This window comes from Protopterus annectens, chromosome 1.part2, assembly GCF_019279795.1.
Source record: "Protopterus annectens isolate FY-2018-M chromosome 1.part2, PAN1.0, whole genome shotgun sequence".
Lineage (NCBI taxonomy): Eukaryota > Metazoa > Chordata > Ceratodontiformes > Protopteridae > Protopterus > Protopterus annectens.
In genome coordinates this window covers 1,246,545,104-1,246,560,639 of record NC_056727.1, presented here as the reverse complement: position 1 = coordinate 1,246,560,639, position 15,536 = coordinate 1,246,545,104, and the positions used below count along the sequence as shown (strand labels likewise).

The 15,536-nt window shown below is 45.5% G+C and overlaps 2 protein-coding genes across 2 annotated transcripts in view; both read left to right on the top strand.

The window, feature by feature from the left end:
* Positions 1 to 15,536, top strand: part of RLF (RLF zinc finger) — a 1,792,276-nt gene that overhangs the window by 318,862 nt on the left and 1,457,878 nt on the right. The window lies entirely within an intron of this gene.
* LOC122792326 (cell cycle control protein 50B-like) overlaps positions 1 to 15,536 on the top strand; it is a gene marked incomplete in the record, with an annotated part of 1,604,308 nt that overhangs the window by 1,137,121 nt on the left and 451,651 nt on the right.

The following is a 15,536-nucleotide window of genomic DNA, read 5'->3' as shown; positions in this document are numbered from 1 at the left end:
ATTTTCCTTTGGGGAAACCTTGCATGCTATGAGGGAACAATTTCAATGGCAGGGCCAGGATTTTTCAGACTCTAGGAAAAGGCTTAGAACCTTTCTGCATTTGCCACAGCATAGGCCTTTAGCCATTCCTCCAGTACTTACTGTTGTGGATGATGCATTTAATGATGCTTGTACTGCTCCTGATTCTCTTCCTCCGGCCCCTGCTAAGCCCGATAGATACTACAGGGTTCCGGACACACATTATCATTTGTATAAGGCCCCTCTTGCAGATCCCGAAACTATCTCCCAGGGACCCAAGGCTGTAGCAGCTACCTCTGCCAAAAAAACCCTCCCCTCTGAAAGGGAATCTAGGGCCTTAGAGAGATGGGGTAAAAAAGTTTACACTTCTGCTACTCTTTCAGCTAGAGCCTTGAACTGTCAATTCCACATGATTCAGTATCAAGAATTTGTTAGATCAGTTAACTTAAAATCTGTCCTCTGATGAACCATTAGACAAAAAATCTGTTCAGGAAATGGTACATAACATTCAGCAGGTCAGTAATCATTCTTTAAAATGCGGCTATGATGCACTGGAGGCTTCCTTTAGATCAGCCATGACTGGCACAGTGATCAGAAGACATGCATGGTTAAAAGAGCAGTCCTTACCAGACCATGTTAAATCAAAGCTCCTAGATGCTCCCATGGATAAGCTCAATTTGTTTGGCTCCCCTGCACAGCAAGTGCTGAAGAAGGTGGAAGAGAAAGCAAAATCTGTCCAGACAGTCAAGGATTTTTTGCAGGTCCAGCCTCCAAGGTTTAGCAGGAACTGGCCTTACAAGAATTGGTCCTTTCCAGACACCTCCAGAGCTCCGAGAGGCAGAAATAGGCGCTCGAGGCAGGGGTCAATCCAGAGGTGCCTACAGGGGACGTCAATGGCAGGCTAACGACCAGCGAGGTACAGCCACAGATCCAGCCGCCACCACTTCCACAGGACAACCACAGTGACTTGGCTCTGGCACCGCCTACCAGGGAACAACTAGAAGCACCCTTAGGCGGGAAGCTAGCCTTATTTTCAGTAAACTGGCATTACATCACAGGAGACAAATGGATTTTACAGACGATAGACCAAGGTTACAGGTTTCACTTCCATACTCTACCAAGGAAGAGAGGAATGCCAAACCTACCTCCAAATCAGAAGACAGAAGCTCTACAACAAATAGCTCACTTACTAAGGATGAGAGCTGTAGAAAGGGTACCATCTATGGAACAAGGGCAAGGATTTTACTCCAGACTCTTCCTGGTACCAAGAAAAGAAAACCAATGGAGACCTATTCTCGACTTGTCCACTTTAAACACATACCTCATTGTTCCAAAATTCAAAATGCTGACCCTACAGCAGCTTCTTCCCATGCTGGGCAAGGAGTCTTGGCTGGTAACTCTAGATCTCAAGGAGGCATACCTGCACGTCCCCATACGACCAAATTGCAGAAGATACCTCAGATTTCTTGCAGGATCAGAGCATTATCAATTCTCAGCATTGCCCTTTGGCTTATCTACTGCGCCCAGAGTATTCACGAAATGCCTGGCATCAGTAATTGCTCATTGCAGGCTTCAGGGAATTCAAATTTACCCGTACCTGGATGACTGCCTGCTACAAGCGGACAACAAAAACAAATTAACAAAAGATTTGGAATGGGTCATTCATCTACTACAAGCCCTGGGATACACAGTCAATATAAAAAAGTCAAGGCTGATACCATCCCAAAGGATTACCTTCTTGGGTGCAGATTTGGACACAACAAAACAAATGGCATTCCTGACAGTAGAAAAACAGGAGCAACTCCCTTTCTACTTCATGGCATTAACAAAGCAGAACCAGCTAACAGCAAGAAAAGTCCTGCAAGCTCTCGGTTACATGGCATCCTGCATAATATTAATTCCACATGCCAGACTACATATGAGAAAGTTAGTGGTACCTAAGGAATTTATGGTCTCAGCACAAGCACAGCCTTGAAACCCAAATTCCAATAATTCCATGCCTGCAACAAGAATTCCAATGGTGGGCCCAGGCCTGTCAATCAAACAAGGGACTTCCCTTCCACAGCACTCAACCAAGCCAGACCATCACAACAGACGCCTCAGACCTCGGTTGGGGGGCACACATGCTGGACAAGTGCATACAAGGCTTATGGACTCAAGACCAGCTGCACCTACACATAAATCAAAAGGAAATGCTGGCAGTAAAACTGGCAATTCAGGCATTCAGACCATTTCTTCAACAGGGTCAACTGCTGATAAGGACGGACAACACCACAGTTATGTGGTACATCAACAAACAGGGAGGCAAACATTCATACCCTCTATGCCGGATGGCAATGGACCTCTGGAATGTGGCACTGAGCTTCAACATTCAGCTACAAGCAATTTTTGTGCCAGGAAAAGAAAATATACTAGCAGACATACTAAGCAGAACTACCTCGGATGCCCACGAATGGATGCTGCATCCGGACATCTTCAAAACCATTACAGGGAAATGGGGACTGCCAGAAATAGACTTATTTGCATCCCCACACAATCACCAACTGAAAAAATTCTGCACAAGGACGTACCACTCACTTGCTTGGAAGGTGGACTCCCTATCTTTCAGTTGGTCAAACCTGACAGCATATGCATTCCCACCTCTTCCTTTGATGCACAAGGTGCTACTGAAGATCAAAGAAGACCGTCCAAGGATCATCCTGATAGCTCCAGACTGGCCAAGGCAACATTGGTACCCATTACTGAGGAGTATGTCTCGGGAACAAATATGGCCTCTGCCCTTAGTTCCCTTGCTGTTAACACAGAACAACTTCAAAACCCTGCATCCAAACCTGAAAACACTGCAGCTGACTTCCTGGAACATTGCATAAGACCAAATAACCCAGCTTTATCTCAAAGGGTTAAAGACATTATCTTGGAGGCTCGCAGACCCTCAACAAGAAAAAATTATTCAGCAAAATGGAAAAGATATCTCATTTGGAGTACTGCAAAAGGAGAGAATGTGTCACTGGTAAACATAGCTAACATCCTGGAATACTTGGCAGAGCTCTTTCACAACGGCCTGTCCTATTCTTCCATTAAGATTCATGCATCAGCTATTTCAGCAGAATACAACTTGGATCCTCCAGTATTCTCACATCCTCTGCTCAGGCAGTTTCTGAGAGGAATTAAAAATGTAAAGCCACCCAGGAAGCCGCCATTGCCAGCATGGGACTTGTGCTAGAAAAGTTGACACTCCCTCCTTTCGAGCCAGCAGCAACAGCAGAATTACAGTACTTATCATGGAAAACTGCTTTCCTGCTTGCAATCACTTCAGCAAGAAGGGTATCTGAGCTACAGGCATTAATGGCAGTACAGCCCTTCCTGATCTTCCATCAAGATAGTGTCCATGAGAACTAATCCTACTTTTATGCCAAAGGTGGTCTCCAGGGTATCTTTAAATCAAGCTATCCACCTACCTACATTCTTCCCCAACCCACAAAACAGGGGAGAAAGACTGCTGCATACCTTGGATGTACATAGACAATTACGTTACTACCTGGACAGGACCAAGAGCAATAGAAAAACTGACCAGCTACTGGTAGCATATGCAACAGGAATGGAAGGAAAAGCAATTTCAAAACAGACAATCTCTAAGTGGATAGGAAATTGCATTAGATTTTGTTACTCCTACCATGGAAAGAAAACTCCAGAAAACATCAGGCCTCACTCTACAAGGGCTACAGCCACTACCACAGCTTTTTTACGAGGAGTGGCTACCAAAGACATTTTAGAGGCTGCTACTTGGAGCTCCGTGCATACATTTGCCAAGCATTATAATTTACCTTTATACTCCAGATCCCGAGCAGGTTTTACCACTGCTGTTTTGCAAGGGATCTTAACTACACCATAATCTATTTCTCCTCCTCCCTCAGTTTGGCTATGGTATTCTACCCATTTGTAAGGACTGCAGATGCATCCTTGAAGGACATAGTACAGTTTTGTACCTACCATAAATGTAGATGTCCGATAGGCATGCATCTGCAGTCAGGATTACCCACCCTCCTTCCCCTCTGTGGTACTCCTAGGGTATTTGCCCATCTTGTAACTAGCTGGGGGAATCTATTATGGTGTATTTGTTTGTATATATGTACATACATGCTTATTTTTTGTTTGCTCTCTACTATTTGGAACCATTTGCATTTATCCAAATTTAGCCTTTCTAGAGGGCACCTGGCATCTGGGGCAAGAAACACTGAGGAAAATGGCCTCGGCTGATGCCTTTATACCCGAAGAACTGCCGCTATGACGTCGGGTGAAGTGCGACCCCAGCCGAGGCCAGACCCAGACTTTGGAATCCGGCCGACTGAAGGGCTGCCTGACGACAGGACAACCCATTTGTAAGGACTGCAGATGCATGCCTATCGGACATCTACATTTATGGTAGGTACAAAACTGTACTTTCAGCCTCCTAGCTTTAGCAGAAACTGGCCAAATAAAATTGGTCCTTTCCAATTACAGACCGACTTCAAAGGGGAAGGTACAGACGTCCAAGAGGTAGAGGTCAAACACAGGGTCCTTACAGGCCTCGACAATGGGTTGCATCAGGCCAGAAAGAAGGGGAAGACAGGCCCCAATCATATAAAAAGCAGCTCCAATGACTTCCCACTACAGCTGCCAAGCAAATCCCTCTTGGAAGCCCCCTTGGGAGGAAAACTGGCACTCTTCTACCACAATTGGCAAATGATCACCAAAGAAATGGGTTCTCAACATCGTATTTCAAGGTTACAGGTTCCACTTTCACACTCTGCCAAGGTTAAAAGGAATGCCAAATCTGCCACCAAATCAATGGGCAGAGGCTCAAAAATTTATTACAGCACCCATGGATGAGAGAGCTATTCAACAGGTGCCATTACAGGAGCAAGGACAAGGATTTTACTCAAGATTCTTTCTGGTACCCAGAAAGGACAAAGCCTGGAGGCCCATTCTGGATCTTTCATCTCTAAACACTTACCTGGATGTTGATACTACAGCAGCTTCTTCCCATGCTGGGCAAGAAAGCTTGGCTCGTGACTGGACCTCAAGGAGGCATACCTGCATGTCCCTATCGGACAAAACTGCAGAAGATACCTCTGATTCGTAGCTGGTTCAGTGCACTACCAATTCTCTGCACTGCCCTTTGGCTTGTCTACTGCACCCAGGGTCTTCACAAAGTGCCTGGTACCAGTAATTGCATTTTGCAGACATAAAGGAATTCAAACTTATTCATACCTGGACGATTGCCTGATTCAAGCAGAAAGGACATTCTTCTAAAGCATCTGGCATTTGTAAAAAAGTTAATTTGCCTGGGGTACACAGTAAACGAAAAGAAATAAAAACTAGTGCTCTCACAAGAGATTATATTCCTGGGTGCCAGCTTGAACACAACGGCCCAGATGGCTTATCTCACGCCAGACAAGCAAGGACAACTGAATCAATACTTTCAATTGATGGCAACAAAGACCCAACTCCCTGCAAGAAAAATTCTGCAGGCCTTGGGTTACATGGCATCCTGCATACTACTAATTCCATATGCCAGACTGCTTAATGGTACCTAAAGAATGTATGGTCTCAACACTGTCAAAGTTTGGAAACAGTTGTACCACTAATCCCTTGCCTTCAACAGGAGTCTCAATGGTGGGCTCAAGCTTGTCACCTCAACAAGGGACAGCTTTTTACACAACCCACAGCCAGGCAGACACTGACAACAGATGTATCTGATTACGCCTGGGGAGCATACATGGCAGGCAAATGTATTCAGGGCATGTGGCCTGCAGAACAAAGGCATCTTCACAGCAATCAAAAAGAGATGCTAGCTGTACAAAATGCCCTTATAGCTTTCAAGGACCTGCTGCATCCAGGGCAACTACTGCTAAAGACAGACAGCACCACAGTTATGTGGTACATAAACAAGCAAGGGGGCACTCACTCCTACCCCCTATGCAGACAAGCTATGATCTTGTGGAACCCAGCTATAAACCTTCAAGTTCATCTGCAAGCACAATACTTGCCAGGAGAGAAAAACACACTGGCAGACTTAAGCAGAAGCATCATGGATTCACACGAATGGGAATTGAATCCACAAATATTCAGAGTGATAACACAGAAATGGTGGAGCCTGGACATAGATCTGTTTGCATCCCCAATAAACTGCCAGCTAAAAAAATTTTGCACAAGGAGTTACCATCCACAAGCATGGACAGTGGATGCCCTCTCATTCAGCTGGGAGAACCTACAAGTATACGCTTTCCCACCACTACCTCTCCTGCCAAATGTACTCATAAAAGCCAGGCAAGAAGAGCCAAAGATGATCCTGATTGCACTTGACTGGCTACGCCAGCACTGGTACCCAATCTTAAGGAGCTTAGCACAAGAACCACCCTGGATTTTGCCTCCAATCCCACATCTGCTGACTCAGCACAACAATCCAATACTACACAGCCAGCTAAAGCACTTAAACCTAGCTGCATGGAAGATTCCTTAGTCAAGCAAGCAATGACTCTCTCCAAGGCTGTTATGGATGTCATTCTGGAGGCCAGAAGGCCAAGTACCAAGAAAGTCTATTCGGATAAATGGAAGAGATTATGTGCCTGGAACCAAGCTCACAGCCTTGACCCTCTTGTCCCAAACATTCCTCAGATACTACAATACTTAACTGAGATGCTGGACAAAGGCCTCTCCTTCTCATTCATCATGATCCACGCCTCTGCCATCTCCACTCATTACAACATGGATCCACCAATTTTCTCTAATCCTCTGTTAAAACAGTACCTCAGAGGGGCTAAAAACATAGAGCACCTACTCCAACTTGGGACCTCAACTTTGTTTTGGAAAAACTAACTTTACCTTCTTTTGAGCCAGCTAACACAACAGAATTAAAATATTTCTCTTGGAAAACTGCTCTGCTCCTGGCAATAACATCAGCACGAAGAGTTTCAGAATTACAGGCACTAATGGCAGTGGAACCTTTCCTCATTTTCCACCAGGACAGGGTGTCTTTAATAACTAACCTTACGTTTATGCCAAAGGTGGTATCCAGTGTGGCTGTAAACCAAACTATTCACCTGCCAACTTTTTATCCTAAACCACAGAATAAAAGGAAGAGACTACTGCACTCTTTGGACATTCACAGGCAGTTACGCTTCTACTTGGACAAAAACAAGGCTTTCAGAAAATCTGAGCAATTATTGGTAGCATATGCTGCAGGAGCACAGGGAAAAGCCATTTCAAAACAGACTATCTCAAAATGGATAGGACATTGTATACGTTTCTGCTACACATACCATGGAAAACCTGTACCTAGCAGCATTAGATCTCACTCCACCAGGGCAACAGCCACTTCAACTGCCTACCTCAGGGGATTACCTACCAAGGATATTTTGGAAGCAGCAACTTGGAGTTCTGTACATACCTTCACCAAGCATTACCATCTGCCTCTATACTCTAAATCCAGAGCTGGCTTCGCCACTGCAGTGCTGCAGTGCCTTATAGCCTCCCCTAATGCCTTATAGAACCAGCCACCCTACCTCAGCTTTGGGATTCTACCCAAGTGTAATGACTGCAGCAGTGTAACACGATGAACATAGTACCGTTTTGTACCTACCATAAATGTAGATGTTAGAGTGTATACACTGCTGCAGTCCAGGTTACCCTCCCTCCTTCCCCTCTTACTGGCTGGTACGTACCCATGTCTTCTACCCTTACTACCTATGGGGAGTATTTGCTAGTAGCTGTAAGTTGTTTTTTGCTTTTCTTATGTATGTTTTATTAGCAATTGGAATTACCTACCTATTTAGAGGCACCTGCCATCTGGGGCAAGAAAAACTGGAGAAAATGGCGTCTGCTGCATCTTATATACCCCTGTCGCACTGATGTCAGGGAGGAGGCGACAGCAGCCGACGCTGGACCAAGACTTTGGAACTCAGGCTGACTGGGGAACCGCCTGATGGCAGGATAACCCAGTGTAATGACTGCAGCAGTGTATACACTCTAACATCTACATTTATGGTAGGTTCAAAACTGTACTTTGTGTACCTACCATAAATGTAGATGTTAGTGTCTTCACTGTTGCAGTCCTGGTTACCCACCCACCATCCCCCTCTGCTGGGACTATTCTGTACTTCTCAATTCTATACAACCTATGTGGTGTATTTGCTTTTAGAAGAAGGAAATGTTTATAGTAATATATGCATGTTTTTTTTTGGCATATTTTTATCTTTACAGCCTTCATATCTGGGGGCACCTGACGTCTGGGGCAAGAAAAACTGAAGAAAATGGCATCTGTTGCAACTTTTATACCCCTGTTGCACTGACGTCAGGGAAGAGGCGACAGCAACCAACGCTGGACTAAGACTTTGGAACTTGGGCTGACTACGGGTCGCCTGCCAGCAGGATAACCCAAGTGTAATGACTACAACAGTGAAGACACTCCGACATCTACATTTATGGTAGGTACACAACTGTACTTTCCTTTTTAAAAATCCTATTGCAGATCCAGAGACTATTTTGCAGGGACTCAAGGGCATTAAGGCTTCTACTGTTGAAAATCCTACCCCCTCTGATAGAGACTCCAGGGCGCTGGATAGATGGGGTAAGAAAGCTTACACTTCTGCAACCTTGGCCATTAGGGTTTTAAACTGCCAGTTTCATATGTTAAAGTTCCAACAACGTTATTGGATTGCTTAAACAGAAAATTATGTTAATCCCTGACTGTGCTAAAAATAAAGAACTACAGGATGTAATGCATTCTGCTGAACAGGTTGGAAAACGTACTTTGCAATGTGGATTTCATTCATTAGAGGCCTTTTGCAGGGCTGCTGTTACTGTGTCTGTGCTCAGAAGGCATGCTTGGCTTAAGGAGCAAGGTTTGCCTGATCATGTTAAAGCTAAATTGTTGGATGCTTTCTTAAATCAGGACCGCCTGTTTGGCAACAAGGCTGAGGAAGTTCTTAAAAAGATGGAAGATAAAGCTAAATCTATGCAAACTGTTAAAATTTCTTAAAAGTTCAGCTTCCTAGATTTAGTAGGCACTGGCCCTCTAAAAATTGGTCCTTTCCAGCCCCTTCCAGGTCTTCTCAAGCCAAGCCCAGGCACAGCAGAAACCCCAAGTTTCAGTCCCAAGGGACATGCAAGAGTAGGCAGTGGTGGGGTTTCCGCACCCAAACCTGGGAGTAGTAAGACCCCCCCCTCCCCCATGGGAAACTGTCTCAATGACTTGCTTTTAAAACTTCCAAGCACTTCCCAGCTGAATGCTCCTTTATGCAGAAGGATTGGTCTGCAGGCCAAAAACTGGGAACTCATTACCCAGGACAAATTGGTTTTAAATGTAGTGTCCCAAGGATACAGATTTCTTTTCCACATGTTACCAGCACCAAGCGGGTGGCCAGATCTACCCCCAAATCAGTGGGCAGAGGCCCAAAATAAAGTACTATCTCTCTCTCTCACACATGGGGGCTATTCAGTTAGCACCAGAAGAGGAAAAGGGACAAGGTTTTTATTTAAGACTTTTCCTGGTACCCAGAAAAGGCAATACATGGCGTCCTATCCTGGACCTTTCTATTCTAAACACCTTTCTGGTGATTCCAAAATTCAAAATGCTGACACTTCACCAGCTGCTTCCTATACTAGGCAAGGATGCATGGTTGGCAACACTAGACTTAAAAGAAGCTTACCTGCACATCCCTATCAGGGAGTCTTGCAGAAGATACCTACTCTTCAAAGCAGGCTACATGCACTATCAGTTCTCTGCACTGCCCTTTGGCCTATCTACTGCGCCCAGGGTATTCACAAAGTGCTTAGCTCCAGTCATTGCATTTTGCAGGCAAAGAAAATTCAAATATACCCATACCTGGACGATTGTCTAATTCAGGCAGAAAGCAAGGACATTCTTTTGAATCATCTGGCCTTTGTTCAAAGGGTACTGACTTGTCTGAGGTTCACCATAAATGAAAAGAAATCCCACCTGGTACCGTGCCAACAAATTATATTCCTGGGAGCTAGCATGAATACAACTGCCCAGATGGATTTCCTCAATCCAGGGAAACAGATTCATTTGTCAACTTACTTCAAACAAGTGGCCACAAAAACCCAGCTTTCTGCAAGGCAAATACTGCAAGCCTTGGGGTTCATGGCCTCCTTCATTCTTCTAATTCCATATGCAAGGATGCATATGAGGAAACTACAATGGTATCTCAAAAGCCTATGGTGTCAACATTCACAGGATCTAGAAGCAAGGATTTCTATCATACCTTGCCTACGCCTAGAGTTCCTTTGGTGGGCAGAGGCCTGCCACCAAAACAGGGGACTATCATTCACTTTACCCCCTGCCGCCCAAATCTTAACTGATGCATCAGACTATGCATGGGGGGGCTCACCTGGCAGGGGAGTGCATTCAGGGCAAATGGAACCAAAGTTAAATGCACCTACACATAAATCAAAAGGAAATGTTAGCTGTACAGAATGCTTTGACAGCCTTCAAGAACCACATTCTTCTAGGACAACTAATGGTAAAGACGGATAACACCACTGTCATGTGGTACATAAACAAGCAGGAGGGTACACATTCTTACCCCCTCTGCAGACTAGCCATGGCATTGTGGAACACATCCTTGAACTACCAAGTGAATTTACAAGCTCATTTCCTGCTAGGAAAACTAAATACACTGGCAGATGGACTAAGCAGAAACCTCATGGACCCACATGAGTGGAAACTGGAACCAAGGATTTTCAACATGTTCACAAGCAAATGGGGGAGCCCAGATATAGACCTGTTTGCCTCCCCCCAGAACCATCACCTGGACACCTTTTGCACAAGGGTTCCCCACAAGCTAGCTTGGAAAGTGGATGCTCTATCCTTCAGGTGGAAAAACCTATCCGTTTATGCCTTTCCTCCTCTGCCTCTGCTCTCCAAGGTACTACTAAAGATCAAACAGGACAAGCCAAGGACGATTTTAATCCCCAGACTGGCCTCACCAACACTGGTACCCACTCTTGCGCAGTGTCACGCTTGGCTCCATGGCACTTGCCTCAGATTCCTTCCCTGTTGTCTCAGCAGTATAACCAGCTTCTGCACCCTCAGCTGCAAACCCTGAACCTAGCAGCCTGGCTAATTACCTGATCTCTCCTTCACCATCCCTCAGTAAATCAGTGATGGATATCATTTTAGAGGCAAGGAGGCCTAGTACTAGAAATTCTTATGCTGCAAAATGGAAAAGATTCTTTGCCTGGAACCAGTCTCAAAGAATGAATGCTGCAGTGCCCAGTTTACCTCAGATTCTAGAATACTTGACTGAGATGCTTCATAAGGGATTCATGCCTCAGCCATTTCAGCTCGTTATAGCACAGAGCCCTCCCCTTTTCTCTCACCCACTGCTCAAGCAGTTCCTCAGTGGGGCCAAAATTTTAAGGCCACCCAGGAGAGTTCCAACTCCAGCCTGGGATTTTAACTTTGTCTTGGAGAAACTCACTCTTCCTGTTTCCTGGAAAACAGCTTTCCTTTTAGTGATCTCTTCTGCAAGAAGGTTATCTGAATTATAGGCCCTTATGGCAGTGAAACCTTTCATCATCTTTCATGTGGACAGGGTGTCGCTCATGACCAGTCCCCCCTCCATGCCCAAGGTGGTATCCAGTGTGGCTCTTAATCAGTCCATTCACTTGCCTACTTTCTTTCCTAACCCACAGAACAAAGGGGAATGGATACTGCACTCTTTAGATGTGCACAGACAGCTTAGATTCTACTTGGACAGGACTAAACCTCAAAGGAAATCTGGACAACTGCTGGTGGCATTTGCTGCAGGGATAGAGGGGAAAGCTATTTCAAAATAAACCATTTCAAAATGGATAGGCCACTGCATTCATTTCTGCTCTAAGCACCATGGAAAAACCTATCCCACAGAGCATCAGACCCCATTCAACCAGGGCTGCATCTACCTCTACTGCCTTTCTCAGGGGCATCCCTATTAGAGACATCCTAGAAGCTGCTACCTGGAGTTCTGTCCATACTTTCACCAAGCATTATCATTTGCCAATTTTGTCTAAATCCAGAGCAGGTTTTGCCACTGCAGTCTTGCAGGGCCTTATAGCTGGTCCTAATTCTATTTAAATCCCCCCCCCCAACCTTAGCTTTGGGAATCTACTCAAATGTAATGACTGCAACAGTGCAACATAAAGAACATAGTACAGTTGTGTACACTTACTGTAAATGTAGATGTTAGTGCATTCACTGTTGCAGTCCTGGTTACCCTCCCTCCAGCCTCCTTTCTTCTTTTGTCTATACCTCTACTCTCACTATGCTCTAAAAGCTTTTTGGTGCATTTGCTTTTTTGTTGGAGGTATATCCTTGTATTTGTAGATTTGCTTCCCATTAGGGGGGCACCTGACATCTGGGGCAAGAAACACTGATGTAATGGCATCTGCTGCATGTTTTATACCCCTGACAACCTGACGTCATGGAAGGGCAGCAACTGACGCAGGACACAAGACTTTATTAATCAGGCCGACTGAGGGCTACTGTAAGCAGATAACCCAAATGTAATGACTGCAACAGTGAATACACTCTAACATCTACATTTATGTTAAGTGTACACAACTGTACTTTAACATGGTGCAGTTTATGCCCCTGCCTAGTAATTCTCCCATGTAGTTAACGTCACTCACCTTGTGGGATCCCTCTGAAGCTGCCTGCAGCTTGTTGTGTCTGACAGGAATGAGAACCATTACCTGTTGTCCTACGTCCTACTCTCTAGCTCAAGCATTCCTGTCATACCAGACCTTTTCTGCTGTTGGGCTTCTGCCAGGTTCTACTGGGCCAAGCCCATGAGTTCTCTGAGCCTTGTCCTGAGGTTTAGGACATATGCCACAACAGGCGCCTTGTGGGATTCACACACGCTCTCCCACTCATCTCGAATTAAATCTAGCGGTCCCTTCACCCTGTGCCCATACAACAACTCAAAGGGTGAAAAACCTGTGGATTCCTGGGGACCCTCTCTGTAAGCAAACAGATGGGGCAAATATTTGTCCCAGTCCCTTGTAAACTGGTCTGCAAATGCCCATAGCATGGTCTTGAGTGTAGAGTTTTAACCTCTCAACAAGACCATTAGTTCTGGGGATGGTAGGGGGTGGTCTTTAGGTGCTTCACCCCACAGTACTTACACAGACAAGCCGACAGGTCTGACATGAAATTGGCACATCTATCAGTCAGTATTTATTTTGGAAAACCTACCCGGCTGAAAATCTCTTAGAGCCTGTGCCACCTTTTTTGCCTCAATGGAGGACAGAGGCACTGCCTCAGGGTATCTGGTAGCATAATGTACTACCACTAGGATATACCTTTTCCCTGTGGAACTTGGTACTCGGAGGCCCCACAATATCCATACCTACCCTCTGAAATGGCTCCTCAATCAGAGGCAAAGGCATCAAAGGAGCTTTCACCTTGTCTCCTGCCTTGCTTAACTTTTGGCACTGCTCACAGGTCCTGCAGTACCCTGTTAGATCTCTGGAAATCCCAAGCCAACAGAAGTTCTGCATAAGACGTTTCTTTGTACGTTTTACACCCATATGACCTGCAAATGGAATATCTTGGGCTATGGCTAAACGTGCCAGATGGTAGACTCTAGGCACTACTAGCTGCTGTATTCACTCATCCTCTAGCCCCCCCCCTCAGGGGTCCATACTCTGTACAGTAATCCTTTGTTCCAGTATACAGATTCCCCCTTCCCTTGAGAATCAGGTGCCTCACTAGCTTACCTCTCTCAGGCCTTGTAATGTAGGGTGTGAGAGCTGAGCCTGTCTCAACTCTTTGTAACCTTTCCCAGCTCCCCTTCCACAGGAAGTCTGGTATCCTCTGACAGTGGTGCCTCACTGTCAGCTTGGGTACCACTACTCACCTCTGCCATTGCAGTCACTCTGTCCAAGGGAACATCAGTACCAGCAAGCAGCTGTGGCTCTCCTTCAGTCTCACTGATACAGGGTACCTCCCTCCCTGGAGTAACCACCTAACCAGTGCTGGCTGCAAGTGTGCGGTCTGTCCGAGTCTCCCCCAGGCTATCAAGACCCACATGCTTGTCTCCAAGCCTGACTGTGTGTAACTGCATGAACACACGGTACTGCATTATCAAAATCATTCCCTATCAGGACATCTGCAGGGTGGTAGTTTGGTACCTTTATTGTCTCAAGGTAGCTTACTGTTGGCATTTTGTCATTCCCACTTACTGGTTCTCCCACCTTGCCTCCATGGACACCTATAATGCTACATGGCACCACTGGTTGCTTTTAAAATATTTAACCCTAGGTCCTGGAAGTGTACCTGGACTAGTGGCTTCCCCTGCTACTGGCAGATTCTGTTGGAGCAGTATGGGCTGACCAACATGAGTTTCCTTAGACCCATGCGCAGCACTGAGTGTCCCTTTCCTGTGCAGGGATGCCCTGCTTGCTTAGGTGTAGGTCTCCCTTCTTCCCCAACTCATCTACAGTAAGGCTTTGTCTCTCCGCTAACCAGGTGCTCATGTCCTCAGGCAAAGTGCTAAAGGCTTGTTCCCTCCCCAAAATGTCTGCCAGCTCTTCAGAAGTGGTGACCTAACATCCACCAACCCACCTATGAAAATAAGTGCTTAGTTCAGCAACATATTAACATACACTTTCATTTGCCTTGCGTCTATGCTCACAAAACTTTTTTCTCTAAGCTTCAGGTGTTAACTTAAAATTCTAGCAAATAATTTTTTACAGCATTATAATTTAAAAAGGCAGTGTCAGACAGTTTGGATAGAACAGTTACAGCTTTACCATGGAGTAAGGGGATCAGGAACTGTACCTAGAGCCCTCGGTCAACATTATACTGTTTACATGCCCTCTCAAACATATGAAACTATCAAAATTTTCCAGCTCTGTAAATTTTGGAAGAAATTTACTGACCTTTGTTGCTTCTGGGGTTCGGTTACTCCCTTCCCCATTACCTTCACGACTCTGGTAAAGAGTCAGCATCTCCATTTCATGGTACCTCTACCTCTCATTCTCAGCTTCCAGGCATAGCATTTTCTCATTTCCCTCACTCTCTAGATGCCTCAGTCTCTCTGCTGCCTCTATTTCCAAACGGATTTTTAAGTCCTCTGTGGAAAGGTGGAGGTGTCCATTCTGAGATTTGTACATCCCCACTGCCAGTCTGATTGTACTCCTGGTTGCAATTCTTTGATGCAGCTGTGACCAAAGCTGCAGTCATGTCTGCTTTAGTCAGGTTTCCATGCACCAGTCCTTTAGCCTGTCACATCTCAGCCAACTGGCTCCTTGTCAGCTTGCCATGCTCTTCTGCTGACATGCTTGCCATCACTTAAGTCATCACTGTACACAAGCTACAGGAATTCAGTATCCACACCACTGCAAGCCAATTAGTATGTGATGCGGCTATCCCACCACTATCAAACAATTAATATGTAATGTGGCTATTCCTACACTGCCAAACAATGTGACACCCCTACACTGGCACAGTAATCAAGGAGCCTCAATCCTCA